We start from the raw sequence: 17,718 nt of genomic DNA, 5'->3' as shown, positions 1-17,718 counted from the left end.
TTAATGCAAGAGCAGGTGGGCAGTAGCCACTCACATTTGAAATGTCTGAAATGTCTTAGAAAGAATATTACAAATTCTGTCAGAGTTTAATATAGATTAATAAATGAATTAGCTTCATAAATAATGACTGTAATGACATTTTAGGAGACAATACATCTGAGCATTGTCAGGAAACAGTTGATGTATGAGCTTCACGTCTCAGCAGTTCCTTAAAATGAATAGGCTTTGGAAGATAGTTCAGGCCTGCAACCAGCCTATTTCGTCAAATGATCTACTTGTTGTCAATTTGCACAGCCGCATTACACATGCAAATTGCACAGGCTGCACAAACACCACTTGGAAAAGATAAAAACAAATTAACAAAAGCTATAGAAGAAGGATTTATTTCACTGGCTCACCCAGGTCATGCAATACATGGATTTGACAAATGTGTGTACCCAATTTTGGTGTAATTATATCTGCAAATTATTCTTTGTAATCTTTTTTTTTTTTAGTCTTCTCCTTGTGCACATAATTAGCTGCCTTCATTCCCTTCCTCGCAAAAACAATTCAGCTCGCCGGCCAAGGCAGGGCAAGACACCATTATCTGTTCTGGATTCAGCACTATTCCCTATATTCCTGGACACTTTGTGCAAATTAAAAATTGCATTGGCCCCTAACATTACTCATTCCTCACATTCAACAGTGAATTAACAGTCCCAAGACCTCTGCGTTTGCCATTAGATATCTCATCCACTTTGTACATAATATGTTAATCTGTGCTAATGAATTCTGCAACCCCTAGCCAGGACCGAGAGGACTAAAACTATTACCACTTTCAGAGATATGCTTTTTGTATGTGAAGCTCAATTCAACCTGTTCCAATAAACAGACTGTCACACTAAGATACTTCCTATAATTATGGGTTTAAGATGATTAGTTTATCTTTTAGCGCTTATTGCCTCTTATCCTCCAGAGCCCAAACTTAACTCGGGATTTGGAGTTTTTAACTTATATCGTCTGGAACAACATAACCACATTTGAAAATGAATGGCATTAGAACTGACAGCAAGTAATAGGCAGTACAATGCCACAATTCAGATTAAGTTAAAAGAAATTGTAGTTAACAAAATAGTTCCATACATTTCTCTGCCATGCATATCCGTTCACTGTAGATCTTTAAAATGTACAGGTTTGAAAAAAAAAAAAAAACGAAAAAATATGTATCATGTATTTTAATTTGGTACTACTCTAGGTTAAAGAATTATCTGTTTGTAAGCCATGCTTTTAGACTGTCTTGCACTTCCTGGGTCATTTAATCTAGGTGGATAAAATAGTTCCTACCCCTTTTGAATTCTTAACTGTCAATAACCAATCTACTGCTTCCCCTATTGACTGATAAGTGTTTAGCCAATAACATGCTTTAAGCCAGAAGACACTGCTAGGTTGAAATGACCAATGAATCAAAGCTGTGACAGACTTCCTAGGAGGCAAGGTAAGCAAACTGAGAAGTTTCATTAACCAAATGTATTATCAATTTCTGTTTTAAAATGAAAATGCATGTGTGCTACAACGTGTGTTTCTTTCAAAACTGTACATTTGAGACATGTGTAGCTAATAGAAGTGCAAAATATGTAGGATTTATGGAATTTATTTGTTAGATACAATTACTTTAACAGATAAAGTAGTCCAAAAGACTAAATATGTAAGTCAAAAGCCTTTTGGTAGAGATGTGCACAGTGATAATTACAATCACTTTTCCTTTAAATGTATTAATATTTCCCTTTTATTGTAATGTGATTTTTAGTCATCAGTGTGGTGGCCATAATTTTTAATTGCGCTATTTAAAGAAAAAGAAAAAAATGGGCAAATTAAGTTAAATGGGTTTGGTTGTCTCAACTGTGCCCCACATTAGGAATATATGGATTTGACACAACTCAGAGAGGACTGAAAGGCAGGCACGGGTGTTCAGGTCAGATTGAAGTGCACTTGCATAGCTGTGAGGGGAAGCTCTCATGATGCTTTACTAGACATCCTCAATCAAATCAATGGCTACAGGATCAAAGTCCTTTTTTCAAGTTTTTATACCCCTAGTTGAGGGGTCTTTTCAGCATTGACAACACAGCTAGGTAACCCAATCCAAAACCCCACCACTGTAAAGAAGTGTCTCCTACCCTCTGACCCGTAAGAACCTAAGAAAATACCATCAAGAGGAGACCATTGCATCCATCATGCTTGTTCCAATTCTACTAGCTGGTTGATCTCAAAACTTGATCAAGTCGGGTCCTAAAAGATCTGATTCAATAAAGGATCCCAGATTAAAATTGTTGGCTTTCATGACCTAAAAAGTTTTCTGGTGTAAGTGGAAATTGAAAGAAACAGGTGTGTGGCAAGCTGGCCTGAGCGTTGATGTCAGACCCGTAAGAAACACACAGCAAAAAGATTTAACAAAATACAAAACACTGAACAAAACAAAATGGTTCGGTGGCAAAACAGACAGACAGTGGACGAACACAGTGGGCGAACACTAAACAAGTATCATGTGAGTCCTCCCGCATGAGTGGCATTTATTATTTTACTTTTATACTCTCCTTCTCTCTATCTCCCATTCTCTATGCTTGAACACACAACCCATGTGCATGAAAATTGGTTCTTTTTATGCAGCTGTACCGAGACTTGATTGCTAATCAATCATTCAATTGGAATCTCGGTGCATCTGCAAGTGAACTAATTGTGCTCCCCGTGCTTCCATCCTAATTCCCATTTTAAGCTGAATGTGGAGTGATTGTGCAATCTCTGTGCCTAAATACAATTATACATTTTACATCAGCTGTGCTACATAACTCACACTCTGTGAACTAGTACATACACACAACATATAACACATAATAGATAGTGTTATCATGAAGAAGAAACTCTTGAGGTCTTAAAAGCTAGTAGTTTTATATCATGGTTAATCTAATAAGCAGTGTCACATCTTCAAATTTATCATCACTGTTTCATTGGTTAATACAACAAATACATATTTTTAAAAGATCCCGATGACTCTGCCGGGTCCAATTTTTCAGGGTCTTTGACTCTGAGATCTTGCATTAGGAAGGTAGCTGGTTCGATTTTAAAGATCTAAAATGAGACAGAAATTAAATGAGATCTACCACAGAGCTGGAGTCAATATTTAGATCAACCTCTGTTTAGATTATTAAAATAGACTCATCTTCTGTTCCCCTATTCTGACCTGATCAGAGGTCAAAGCATTTCACAGGCAGCTTCTGATCTTATTATAAGAGCCTTCACCCACAAAGCCTAAGATTGAGAGCGTCAGGAATTTCTACAATGGCTCAGTGACCTCTATCCAGGTCCCTCTCTTATCCATAATGTTTTTATAATGTTATAATTATCTTTCCTGCTAGCTGCCCCCCCACCCCCCACCATGTTCCCTACCCTGTGTTTTGCCCTCCATAACAAACATTCCTCTAAGCCTCAATTGCTCAGGATTCTCCAGAGATCAAACAGTACTTGCCATTCTTGGAAAGTGGACTCTGTCTACTTTTTAGAGGGGGTTGGAAAGAGTGGGGCCCATAGGAAATTCTTTTGGTTTTAAAGATGTTTGGCAGCCATGATTTCTTCCTACATAGCAGCTTCAACAAGATGATTTTCTTGCCTTGCACCTCTGGAGGCCTGGTTTCAAGTCTAGCTCAGGTCACAACTGAAATGTTGGTCTTAATTTAGCCCCCAATGAACAATAGTTCATATTAAATACAATACTGTTTGGACTATTACATGTACCCTGTATATAATATACACACCTTGTAAATAATAAACATGAGGGGTCTCGTCAGTTCACGCCAACCTACTTAATTTAATCTAAAACAATATATTTAACTATTATACATAGTCATAAACTCCTTTATTCATTTTTTTATTTGCAAATTCTCATTATGTAAAAGGTGTTCAATACATTTGAATAATCTTAGTACAGTTGTTGTACACCCTAAACTTAACATCTAAAACAGTATGTTTAATCCTTAGACATGTAAAACACACCAAAGGTTTTATTAAAAAGAAAAAGGTGCCCTTTAGCCTGCTTTAGTTACTATACCCAGAATATGGATAACCTATATTTGATTTAAAGGTGTCTATTTAATTGATTGTAAAAATGCCTGTGTCAGAAAAAACTGATGAAAAAGTCCAGTTACCTGAGTTTAGCCTGGATTTTGCTTGTCACTAATTCAAGCAATTAAAAGGTTTTGAACCCTTGGTCAACTCATTTGAAGCAGATGACCCGCTGGCCATCTCGGGTGAATATATTATGGCTGAGCTTGCTTTACACAGGTTACAGTCAGGGTTACTGTTTTAAAAGCATTTAATTATAATCACATGGCCTGGCTTGATTGTGAATCTCGATGCCTAGAGCTGTAATGTATTAGCTGTTGCATGTAAGCACTGCAACATTACTGTGAACAGTTTTTCAGTTATATTTTGCAATTACCACAATCTCTCTGCATGGGTTGATGTGCGCTTATGGGATTAAAGGATACCTCTTCGAAGTGTGTGCTATCTGACAGATAGATAACATGTGGCCGTTTTATTAGAAACTACTGTATGGGAAAAACTAGTTGAATTGCTTTCATAGATATGAAGCAATTTCAAATTCAATGTCAACAGTGGTTGATTTTTTTTTTTTCCTCATGTAAAATGCAATTCTTCCTGCTACCTAATTAGTGTCCAAGACTGTAGCCAGCTGTGAGACAATTGTTTATTTAGGCTCTTTTACACGTTGCTTTGCCATAAAATAAAATGCATTTCATCCTTCGTTATGTGTATACATGAATTTCCAAGTCCAGTGTTGCCAACTTAGCGAATTTGTCGCTAAATCTAGCGATTTTGCCCCACCCCATTTGAATACGCAAGGAAAAGCAATGCATCATTTACTTAGCAACTGGCCTAACAACCATGAACTTGGTTCTAAACAAACGAGCAACATGGCGTTTGATGTTCATTTGATAGTCGCAACCATATCATCTAGATGTTTCAGACCAACTTTAAATGTGAAGCTGAGCTGTTAACCTTTCCTTTAACTGTAAATCATATACATAATTTGCGAAAATCTTGCAATGTAATATTTTAGACTGTGTTTTATTTTCTGTAAATATCAGGCTACCATTTTTATTTTGGTGGCCATTTTGTACACATGAGAGACATGGAATGGCTTAATTAAGGAGGCTAAATATATTGTTGTTGTAAATGTTAAGACTATAATATATGCTTCAACAGTTTACATAGTTTAGATATTGCATTAACCTATCAGTGTTTCTGTTGTCAGGATTTTTACTGACTCCTCAATAAAAAATGTTTTAGCTGGTAATATTTTTATTTGTTTATTTAGCAGATGCCTTTATCCAATGTAACTTACAGAGACTAGGGTGTGTGAACTATGCATTAGCTTGAATAATGGAGGTTAAGTGACTTGCACAAGGTCACACAGTCAGTGTGCTGCAGCAGTTTTTAAATTGATGTAAAATTATCTCAGTAATCATCAATTGAAAAAACATATACATACATTAATAGAACTTTTTGTCTGCTACACGTTTGTCCTAGTATATTTAAGTATGTTTGTGTCGTTTTATGTTAAACATTGGTCTAAAGTCGCTACAAACCATAAAATACAATCCAACATTATATTAATAGTATAATTAATACTCAAAATATAAAATAAATCTCACAAAATATTGTTCTGTTGATTGTACTGTTCACCTAAATTACATTCAGCTAAAAAATAAAAAAAAAATTGAATTTTTTCAAGTGTTTTTTATGATGTAACAGTTAGTTTTTCAGACAAGCGTCTGAGTCAATTTTGGGACTTAGCCACTGCACCATGTCTGCAGAACTGGCATTTTCAGTTTTGTTCTCCCTGTTATGACATGGCCGCAAGCCTCACTTTGTATTACACATACAAAAGGATTTTAAATCAACGCAATACCTTTATGTGCTAGCTGTAGACCTGATTGACAGTAACTCCGGCAAATAAATAAAAAATAAAAAAATGTAACTTAAATATTTCGACGCGGTATTTCGAAGCAGTAAAAAAAATACATCATTGGTTAGTGTAACGTGTCAACAAGACATACCTCTTTGAGTTATTATCCTATCAGGTGTGGTTCTACAAAATAGGTCAAATTCTCTGCCACTGAGACAATGTCAACAATTGCTGTTGTGCATGTTAGAAGTCGCCACACAGTGTATTCCTTTTTGGCCAGAATTAGACATTTCATTATAAACAAATGGGATGATGCATGAGAGCTATACATTTGGCAAAAGTAGTACCGGGACAGAACAATATGTAACTGTTGCAGTTTATAACATCTGTTTACTGTATTCTTTATTTTGCTCTTACTTGAATGTGATTTTATTGTATGTTTTTAACTGCTCTTATCTGTATTATGATAATAATAACATTCTTAAATCATAACCATCGTCTCAGTATTAGTTATTAGTGGCAAATGCATTAATCCAATGTTGTATAATAACATTCTTTACAAATTGTTAATGTATAAAATGTTGTTATTATGGCTTTTTGACCCCTAAGAAATACTACAAAAAATATTGCATAATGTGTATAATTATAATTTTGTAACAGACAAACATGCTAGAATGCGTTACGTTTCAGTATATTATAAACAAAATCCATGCATTTAAAAATTATGCTGATGAATTTTTTTGCAGTAGAGTCTCTGTGCCACGCCCTCCTGACAGTCTTGGCAGAGTGGCAGATGTGTTTTTAGGGGTAGGCTCTAATGTAATAATAACAGTAAAAAATATCTTTCAATATAAAATCACAATCTAGCTTGGAGTTAATTTTTCCAATGAAAAGTTTTAATATTTTAGGATAAATATTTAATTTTTTTTATTCTAAAAGCTAAATTCAAAATGTGTTTTAATTCTAGATATGTTTAAGTTGAGTAAAAACTGTTGATAGGAAGCTATTTGGGGTTTTGTTTGTTGAAATCAAAAAAAGTTTGCCCACTCTACATATATACAAATGCCCACTTCTGCAGTGTCGCCACAGCTGGCCCGAGACCCAAACACTGGCCTCCATGAATAGGCCAATACATCGTTGACGCTGGGTGTATAAATGATAGTTGCCTTTCAGTTTGAAGACGACAATTGCTGAACTCTATACCTGAGTTGCCGGTAGGCCCCTTCCTGGGATGATGCACTCTGTCCCACCCACAGAGGGGATAAAACTATCATCCAACGGAAGCCATTTCACAAGATAGTACAGTAAGACTTCTGTGTTGATCTAAGTGTGTTGATAGAAAAGAGCTTGTCGAGTCAATTCGAGTTGGTTGTATTTCCCTTGCATTCGTGCTGAAAGCTGGCTCGCCTCTTTCCCGGAATAAACGACTTTGAAAAAGACCAAGCCTTTTTGCCTTTCTGTCTTTCAGCTGATCCTCTGTGTGTACGACTGCCTGTGTAGTCATCCACGAGTGGTTGTCTATTCTTCCTGAGAGTACACAGTCCCTCCAGGGGGCTAGGCCTTACCATATCCCCACTGTTGAGTGACTCTTCCAGCCGCACTCTCCTTCATGGGGCTAAGCATTGCTGCATCCCCGCTGTTGAGTAGACCATGCCGGCTGCGTAGGCCCACCCACCTCGATGAGTTGGGCCTTCTAAACAAACAGTGTTCTTTCCCCTATACTATTTTTCTACCGTGTTTTTGCTATCTGCTTCAACTCGCACACTGTGGCTTCAGCCTTGTGTCCCCCTGGTACACAATACGCGCTGACCAGGTGTGTGTGACTGCGCAGTTAGGGTACACCGCTACAATCGTGGCTCAATGCATTCCACTTCAATGCCAAATGCGGCAGACAGTCTGGAGACTGTGTCTCAAGTGCGCTCGGCAGCCCTGCACTGGTGGAGGACTACCCCTCACCTGCGCAAAGGTGTGCGAATGGGAGTAGTGTTGAACCGTCAAGTGGTGATGACAGACACCTCCAACTTGGGTTGGGGAGCAGTCTGGGAAGGAAGTACCTGGATCCTGGCCAGACCACTGCACATCCCTGCACATAAACATGCTGGAGTTGCAAGCGGTATCCTTCGCCTCTCCAACACTTTCTCCCAGTGCTGATCAGTACACATGTATTGATCTGGACATACAACATGACAGTGGTGGTGAATGTCAACATACATAGGCTCAAAGGAATTTTCTGTCCCTACGGGCAATGCCCATTCTTAGAGTGGTGAACTGGGCAGCGGACCTCCTCTCCAGGAGTGGTCTGCATCAGTCAGAGTGGTGACTACAACCTCAGATAATGGAGCGCATTTAGGAACGGTTTGGGAAGGCGCAGTTTGATCTTTTCGCTTGGGCAGAGATGATATATTGCCCCCTTTGGTCCTCTCTCCACCACTTAGGCATAGGCGCCCTAGCACACAAATGGCCAAAAGCATTTTTGTACGCTTTCCTGTCTATACCACTGCTCCCGGCTTTTCTCGAAAAAGTCTGGTTAGAGAAATCATCAGTTCTTCTAGTGGTCCCCAAGTGGCCCAGGAAAGTATAGTTTCAACAGTGTGCCAGCTTTTGCGTGGCCAGCCCTGGGAGATTCCACTTCACATGGATCTCCTCAGTCAGACAAAAGTCTCTCTTTGGCAACCGGAACCGGGTAGGTTCTGACTATGGGTCTGGCCCCTGAAAGGGACCTCTGACTAGCCCTAGGACTATTTAAAGTGGTTGTGAGTACACTGCAGACTAGTGCAGACTCCACTAAGTCTTTGTATACCTATAAGTGGAGGTATTTCCAGGCTTGGTGTCTGGCTAGAAGCGATGAACCATACCTTACCCTATGTCAGTCATCTTACAGTTTCTGCAACAACTGCTTGATGCTGGTAGGTCACCTTCCACCTTGAAAGTGTATTTAGCGGCTATCTCTGCTTGCCATGCCCCTATAGATTCAATGTCTCCAGGCATACATTTTTTGGCTACCCATTTTCTTAAATGCGCTCAGCAATTATGCCCTCCTAGGAGGACTGTTCTCCCTGAATGGAGCCTTAATGTTGTATTGGAGGCCCCGTTTGAGCCCTTACTCTCCATAGAGCTAAAGTACCTGTCTACGAAAACAGTCTTCCACTTGGCTATCACCTCTGCTAAGCAGGTCAGTGAGCTGCAGGTGCTGTCTGTGCACAGCTCCTGCATGCGTATTTGGGAGGATGGCAGCAGGGTGTTTCTGTGCACCAACCCTGCTTTCCTCCCCAAGGTGATCACAGCCTTCCACATTAATCAGTTTGTGGAACTGGAGTCCTTGCATCCACCTCCATTTGCGGAGGATGAGAGATTAAATTTCCTCTGCCCAGCGTGTTCATTGAGATGCTATGTGCATATGACAAGAGCTCTGCATCAATCTGACCAGCTCTTCATCTGACATGGGACACAGACCCTAGGACAGCCTCTCTCTAAGCAGCGTCTGCCACATTGGATGGTGGATACAGTCTCAACTGCGTATGATGGTGCTGGCTTTCCTCTACCTGGTAGGGTAGCCGCACACTCCACTAGAGGGTTGGCTACATTTTTAGCCCTCTTCAGAGGGGCCTTGATGTCTGATATTTGTACTGCATCTAGCTGAACTACGCCACATACCTTCTCCAGGTTCTACTGTCTTAATGTGGTAGACTCTGCCTTGCCTTCTGTAGACACAAGAGTCCTTAAGGGTGTAAATTCACACTGCTAACCTCTGGGTTAGACAGTGCTTGTGTGTCCCTCACGTGCTGCCATTCCTTCTCCCTCACGACGGCTCTGGTACACATTATCCCAAGCACCACATATTAAACAATTTATTGATATTTTAAAATGGACCAGTCACATGCATCTCAGGCAAACAAAAAAATAAAAAAATAATAATAATTTTGAAGACCCCAGGCACTTTGATCCACACATATGATTTTGATTGAGACTTTGATTTTGAGCTCTGAAAAATGTTGGTTTCCTGTGATGCTAATGCTCATTGTGGTCCCTATTGGCACAAGGAAGTACGGTTTCCTATCTCTTAACTGGTCGATGAGAATAACGCTATTTGTGATCCCTGCTGGACAAAAAGGAACATAATTTCTGACAATTAGTTATGCTGAAGGATAGTCTATATATTTGGTAAAAGTAAAACATAAATAAATAAATACATTAATATAAATATTGAAATAAATGAATACATAAATGCATACATAGACATTTATGCATTTATTTATGTATTTTTCACTATCATATAAACAATGACATTTAATACTATATGAAATGAAAATAAATATTCAACAGTTCTTATTCAACTATATATTAGTGAAGATTTTTGTACATAAAGGTCATCATCCTTTCACATATTTTTACTTTCAAATTAAAAACTATATTATAACGACCCAGACAATTGCTTTGTTTCAGGACTTGTTGTCTGTTCAGTTTGTCTCATCTGTCTTTTAGATATTTTACCTGTATTGTAAGGGAAACAGGACGGATCACACCTTTAGTGAATAAGAAGAATGCGTGTTGTTGTTTACAGGGGTTGCAGAGTATTTAAGAATTCAACACCGTGTCCCTGATTTAGGGTTGCCACCTGTTCGGGTTTGACTGAACAGTCCAGGAATTGGCATCTGTGTCCGGGTTGCAGGAATTAACAAGCCTGGATACCTTGATGTCCAGTTTTTAAGTGAAACTCATAAGAAACACCAGCCTTCCTACAATATGTTCTTTGACATACATTAGTTGCTTAAACAATTTCCACTATCTTATTAGTAAAATTTACTGTTTAGTACTGATCTGTACATTCTACTTTGTACACAACATTATAATGCTGAAGTAGGGCCGGTGAACACAACGTGGGTGACCTTGGCTCCTATGGTAGTGCACATCATGAATGCAACCGTTTTGAAATTGTTGTAAGATGATCAGTTATTATGAATCAAAATACAGTACCAGTCAAAAGTTTGAGTACACCTGCTTGAAACCAGGTTTTTCATGATTATCTATGCTTTTAACTGTATAAACTTGTCTATAAACACTTAATATTTCATTATATGATATATGTATATATTGTAGCGGCGGCAGAACTGGAGAGCCAATCCTGACTGGAGTTACGGCAGCAGCACCCCAAAAAGAGGTCATGGGTTAAGAGAGCAGGGGGGATTGGAGGGGTGCTAGAAGGGGGGAGGGGTTAGTTCTGGAAAATGAGATGCAGGGGAAGTGGAGATTAGAAAGTGTTGTGACACTAAACGGTGCTGGGTGATACAGAAAAAGAAAGGGGAGCTGTTAGCGTTGCTGGGGATATAGGATCGGAGGAATCGTAACAACAGCGCAGCACTCGGTTGCCTGTTAATTCAGTTCTGTGCTGCTAAAATAAAGCCCTGTTCAGATCCGAATTACTGTCTCGCTTCCCTCATTTCTGAGATCGCTACAATATATATATATTTAAGCTGATAACACTATGTAACACAATTTTTGTTCCTGGGTAGTAAGTGCTATTTCCTAATTGCTTATGCCTCAAAAGTATAGAAAATGGCTATTACTCCCCACAAACTTTGCTTTTGTGACCAGGACAGTGATATTTCAAAATATCACTATTTCCAATGGGAAAACGGGCAAATGTGTGTCTTTTCATTCAAATAAAGTCATAAAACAACATATTAATCCAAATTAACATGTATTTATACTAAAGTAACACAAAAATGACTACAAAAGATTTAGAAGTGAGTAGTTTTTCAAGATTTACGATTATACTGTATTTGCAGTATAATTGTAAATCTCAAAAAACTACTCACTTCTAAATCTTTTGTAATTAGGAAATAACACTTACTACCCAGGAACAAAAATTGTGTTACATAGTGTAATCATCTGCACCTGCACACTATTAACCACTTTGCCACATAGTCACATTCCAGAAGCTAAGCAATCTCCTCCCACAACCCATTTTGACACCCTAATAATTACTTCCATTGCCATGGTAAAAGCCAGTGGAGAAATGGTGCATCATGCCATTATTCCAATTTCTAGACACTGCCATGTAATGGTGAATTCTGAAGTTGAAAATCTAAATTACAAATCTCCAAAGTAGGCTTTCACTAAGTTTGTTATTGTCCTCGGTACACTGAAAAAATCAAATGCTGCCCAAAGAAGCTCATGTGGTACTGAACCGTATGCATTAGCTAAATCCAGGAATGTCACATGGAGCTCCTTCCTCTCCTTTTTAGCTGCTTGAATTTGCTACCAAATTACACTGATGAACTCTAAGCATTCTGGGAAACATAAATATTTGCTTTTTGTACTGAAGTGTCAATGAAGCTGTTCTTCAATAGGTAAGCTGACAAGCTCAGCGTAACAATGTTGAAAAAATATTGCCTTCTTGTTTAACAGGGAAATAGGGCAAAACTGATTGATACTTGTAGAATATTTTTCTTTTTGTAGAAGATCCCACCTGCTCGGCACCATGCTCTTGGTACAACCTGTCCCTCCCATGCTACTTTCATCAATTTCCACAGGATTTGTAGAACACCAGGGGCACGCTTGTACACACTGTATGGAACTCCATTAGGCCCAGGAGATGATGACACCCTTGCCCTTTTCACAGCTTGCTCTACTTCTTTCCACTTAGGTGCACAGTCCTCCATTTGGTATTCTGGTGGATTGATGGGTGGGATGTCTGAAGGAATCAACATAGGCTCCTGCCTTTTTTAATCTGTGTGCATTTCCTTGAGATACCTCTCCAGCTCAAACTTAGTTGCTTTTAGTGTGCCATTTTTCTCCCTGGTGAATATCTTCTTTGCAAATTTCAATGGGTCTTTATAAAAGTTAGTTTGCACATGCTCCTTCTTTTTGTAGCATTTCAGTAGGCGCTCAGCTCTGTGCAATGTAGCAAGCTTATCTTTTATGACCCTTTGTTTAGTGCCTGGTTCTGACATTGTTCTACTCTCCTCCATTGCTTTCTCAGCTGCTGCCTTTCTCTAACTAAGCGTGCAATCTCCTGCATAGTTTGTATTTTCTCCTTTCTTTTATCAGCTCCATACCTCTCACTTCCATATGCGTAGATGGTATCCCCAAATTTATCCAGCTTCTTTTTGACTGCTCTACCTAACCTTTCCAACGCAAAATAGAGATCCGTCTTTACTGTTCCATGTTGTTTTCTCAGAAGCTCTTGGCCATTTAACTTCAGGCTTGTGCCCGTTGAGATTCTTTTCTCTCTTATGCTGGTTCATCTGACCAGGTTCACAAGGTTCATTAAGGTTCATCACTAGTTGTGTTTATGCAAGTTCTCTTTTAATCTGTGACAGGGGTGCTGATATCCTGCAAACTGTGGTTTGCTTCCTGTTGCTGGATGAATCTTCAAACCCCTACCTATTGTCACTTTGCTCCAGCCAGACACAAACCTGGCGCTCCATGTCTTTGTTAACTGCAATTCTTGAGCTAGTCCTTTACAAAGTACTCTCCGTTCTCATTTCCATTTCCTTTCCTAAGTCATTAACCGTGTTGTCAAATCTTGAGTCATCTTCCGCCCCCCACTCTCGTAGACTCTAGGTGTATTTTTCTTAGAAACCTTGGGTAGGTGTTTCCAGCATCCTGTTCCATTTGAAAACACAGAGCTGGATACTGCCAGCTAGATTGGCTAACCCCTGCCAGCCCCAATGGGGTCTATTTCCTCCTGTCAGTTCTCTCCAGACTGTGACAAGGTCTTTCACTTGTCGCCAGCTGCACTATTCACAGCAGTCACTGGACATATCCAGTGCATTTGTATTATTATTATTATTATTTATATAATATATTTTTTTGTATCTTGTTGATAGCCTCATCAGGCTTTTTTTTTTTTCTAGGTGTTTTTAAATTACTATTTTTTTACTCTTTTATTAGGTCTATATAAATTATCCTAAAAAAATATAAAAAATCTACTTCATTGTTAATTACAGTGTTTTTTTTTGTTTTTTTTGTTTGAAACCGGAATTAAGCCACTGAAGGTAAATCCAGAAGTTGAAAATCTACATTTTTTCTTTGGGGATTTGTCCATGTCCTAAAACTTTACATATTATTATTAATATGATGAAATAAATAATAATAATAATAATAATAATAATAATAATAATAATAAATGTTTTCAAACCTGTAATTGCTATACAATGTTAATATATGATGAATAAAACACAAATACCGTATTACTTTAATTTTGCGTCGCCCTAGTATTAAAGACGCCCTCATATTGATGTTGCAGTCATATATCAGCTTTATAATAGAGGCCACCCTCGAATTAACACCGCTATCATAAAGAAACATGAAAGAAAATCCAGGATAAACAACGTACAGAATGGCAGTCCTTCTGAAGTTCTTACGTTATAGGTGGTTTTGTTGTTTTGTTTTTAGTTCAATTGTAATTCCTGTACTCAATCCCGTACAAATAAAAACAATGTGCTTACTATCTATGAGAAGATTTAGTTTTGGTTTATCTTGCAGAGACATTACAAACAAGCAAGTTTGTAAGAGAAAAAAAATAACCTAGTAGGATTGTGGCAAAGTAATAAGTGTGTACAGGTGAGTGCGGTGCAGTGCGGGTAAAAATCACACAGACAATTACTAACAGATGCAAGGCTGTTTATTGAAATTAAATGCAATGTCCAGAGCCTTATGGCAAACACCTGTAAATAATGAATGATAGAAGCGAGTACAGCCGCATGTATCACTTTATTTGTAAAATCCCATAGGTTTGACCTGCAACCAAAAAGTCCAGTTTAACACACTAAAAACTAAACACAAACACAGTTCTTAGTGATAGTGAATAAGTGCGTGTGGTGTATTACAGTTCTCTGTGAAAATGCAGGGGTGAAAGTGATGTTTGGTTTTTATGCTGGCTTTCGCTACAGCTCTGGATCATGCTACTGGTAGTCTATTAAAAAAACAGATAGCAGTTCACAAACACTTAACAGACACAAGACAAAACTCATGATTCACCATACGGAAGCACAGACTCCTTGTAGGTTAAAACATTAACCATTTACCAAGGAACAGATCACTTACACTACACCCCATATTTATACCATCGCTCATGACTCCTAGGTTAACGAGCGCATACTGCTCCTCCAGTCCTCGGATGCCACGCCGTCTCCCGTTGGAGTCACTGAACTTGGGTGCAATAGCTCAGCCCCCTTCCTAAATGACCGACTTCCACTTACCCTAAGGAATAAATTGTCATGCCATTTGATTAAGGGTACTCTGTTCCTTTTACATAGTGCCCTCACAGATCGGGGGGGATATATAACACCAAGAATCATTCGCTCTCTGTCACAAGGATATAGAGTAGTTTTTACAGCAATCAAGCTGATATTCTGAAGTAATTTTTGGTGCAGAAAAACATCTACCTCACACTCTTAGACTTAACTTTGACACTAGCATTGTCCCGCCCTTTAACAACAAATATACACTCCTGATTTGCTGGTACAGTACCCTCCTGACCTTCCAACTCCCACCTAACAGGCTCTAGGTAACTGTCACTGATAAATGTACTGTAGTAAAAGTAGGTTAGCCACACACATTGCTACATACAGGTAGGCTACTGTATTACAGAAAATAAACAACCGCAATACTTCTAAAATGTCATAAATCATGTAATAAAAGATTGCAGCGTTTGAAAATCATAGTATTATTAATAAATGTTGCCCTTGTATAACGGCCGTCCTCTTTTAAGTAATACGGTAAATTACCTAAACTGTGTTTTTCATTAACCCTTTATGCTCCTGTGTACTATATACCCATGTTCAATTTAGAGATAAAAACATTTTTTATTTTTTGGAAAAATGAAAACAAAAACGCTGTGGCACAAAGACGGCTGTAATGGGTGACGTCAGACCAGAACCAGGAAACAACAAATAAACAACAGAGAGGTGGAGTTTGGTGAAGCTGAGCGATAGTTTTCAACTCAGCATTTAATAAATGAACAGACAGAAAATAAAAGGTTGTAAGACAAACAAAACACAGGACACGGCACTTTAGCCAAAATAAAGAGACAAACAAAACAGACTACACAGGCAAATACGGTGAGCTGATATTATTATTTATTATCACTATTATTACCTCTGTCTTCAATCCTGTTCTCCACTCACCGAACACACAACCCTGAGTGAGTGAAAACATGCTGCTTTTATGCAGCTGTACTGAGACTCAATTGCTAATCAATCATTCAATTGGAGTCATGGTACAACTGCACGTGAATTAATAAAGTGCAATTCCCCGTGCTCACATATTATTACATTTTACCTGCGTGTGAAGTGCTGTGCAATCCTCCTGCCTAAATACAAATATAGATTTTAAACACTTGTGCTCATAACCCATATTACATCCAGCCCACGGCGGTGGAGGCAGAACCAGCTCTGCTGGTGGAGGTGGAGCTGCAAACAGTCCTCCCACGGTGGTGGATGTGGAACCAGCAGGAATTTATCCTCTGCTGGTGGAGGTGGGAGCTGCAAGAGGTCCTCCAACGGCACTGGAGGCAGAACCAGCAGGAATTCATCCTCTGCTGGTGGAGGTGGGGGCTGCATGTAGTCTCCTTGAGACAGGGTTGGGAGCAGCGTATAGTGTCTTGGTGACGGGGTTGGGAGCAGCTTGTAGTCTCCTGGCGACGGAGGTGGGAGCAGCATGTAGTCTCCCCCTGTTGCAGGGGATTGGTGAGGCTCTCCCTCACTTGCAGGTGGCTGGAGTGGCTCTCTCTCTCTTGCAAGGGACTGGTGCGGCTCTCCCTCACTTGCAGGGGACTGGTGCAGCTCTCCCTCTCTTGCAGGGGGTGAAACCAGCAAGCATTCTTCCTCTGCTAGTGGAGGTGGAAACATCAGGCATTCTTCCTCTGCTGGTGGAGGCTTGGGCTGTGGACACTCTGCCTTCCCCTTCAGGAGCAGTGGACACACAGACTCCCCCTTTGTGGGCTGTAGACGCCTGTGCTCCCCCCTTCTGGCACTCTGCCACACATCCCCATAACATGATGCTGTCACCACCATGTTTGACAGCTGGGATGGTGTTGACTGGGTGATGTGCAGTGTTGGGCTTGTGCCAGATGTAACACTTGGAATTTAGACGAAAAGTTCAATTTTTGTCTCGTCTGACCACAAAACCTTTTTCCACATATCTGCAGTATCATCTACATGCTTTTTCGCAAACTTCACACATGCTTTAAGATGAGGCTTTTTGAGTAATGGCTTCTTTCTTGCCACCCGTCCATTCAGGCCAGCTTTGTGTAGGGACCGGCTTATTGTTGATGTGTGAACACTGACTCCCATCTCAGACGCAGAATTTTGCAGATCTCTCAAGGTCATTGTTGGCTTCAGAGTGACATCCCGAACCAGTTTCCTGCCTGCTCGGCTGCTCAGTTTGGGAGGGTGACCTGATCTGGGTAGTGTCTGGGTTGTATGATGCATCTTCCACTTCTTAATGATGGGCTTCACTGTGCTGAGAAGGATAACCAGCGGCTTTGAAATGCTCTTGTACACTTCTCCTGCTCCTGCTCTGTGCCTCTCTACTACTTTATCCCTGACTTATTTTGAAAGCTCCTTGGTCTTCATGGTTGCTTTGTTAGATCACTATGCGAGTTACAGCTTGAAAGTCTATATATACCTGAGGGAAATTATCTACAAGTTAAACCACTTTGAGTACACACAGGCTGAAAACATTTCACTAATGTTGTGACCTTTCAAACAAATCATTTGCACCTGAGCTGATTTAGGGCTGCAGTAGCAAATGGG

The sequence above is a fragment of the Polyodon spathula genome, chromosome 13 (assembly GCF_017654505.1).
Source record: "Polyodon spathula isolate WHYD16114869_AA chromosome 13, ASM1765450v1, whole genome shotgun sequence".
NCBI classification, from domain to species: Eukaryota; Metazoa; Chordata; class Actinopteri; order Acipenseriformes; family Polyodontidae; genus Polyodon; species Polyodon spathula.
Note: the sequence above shows the minus strand (reverse complement) of the source record.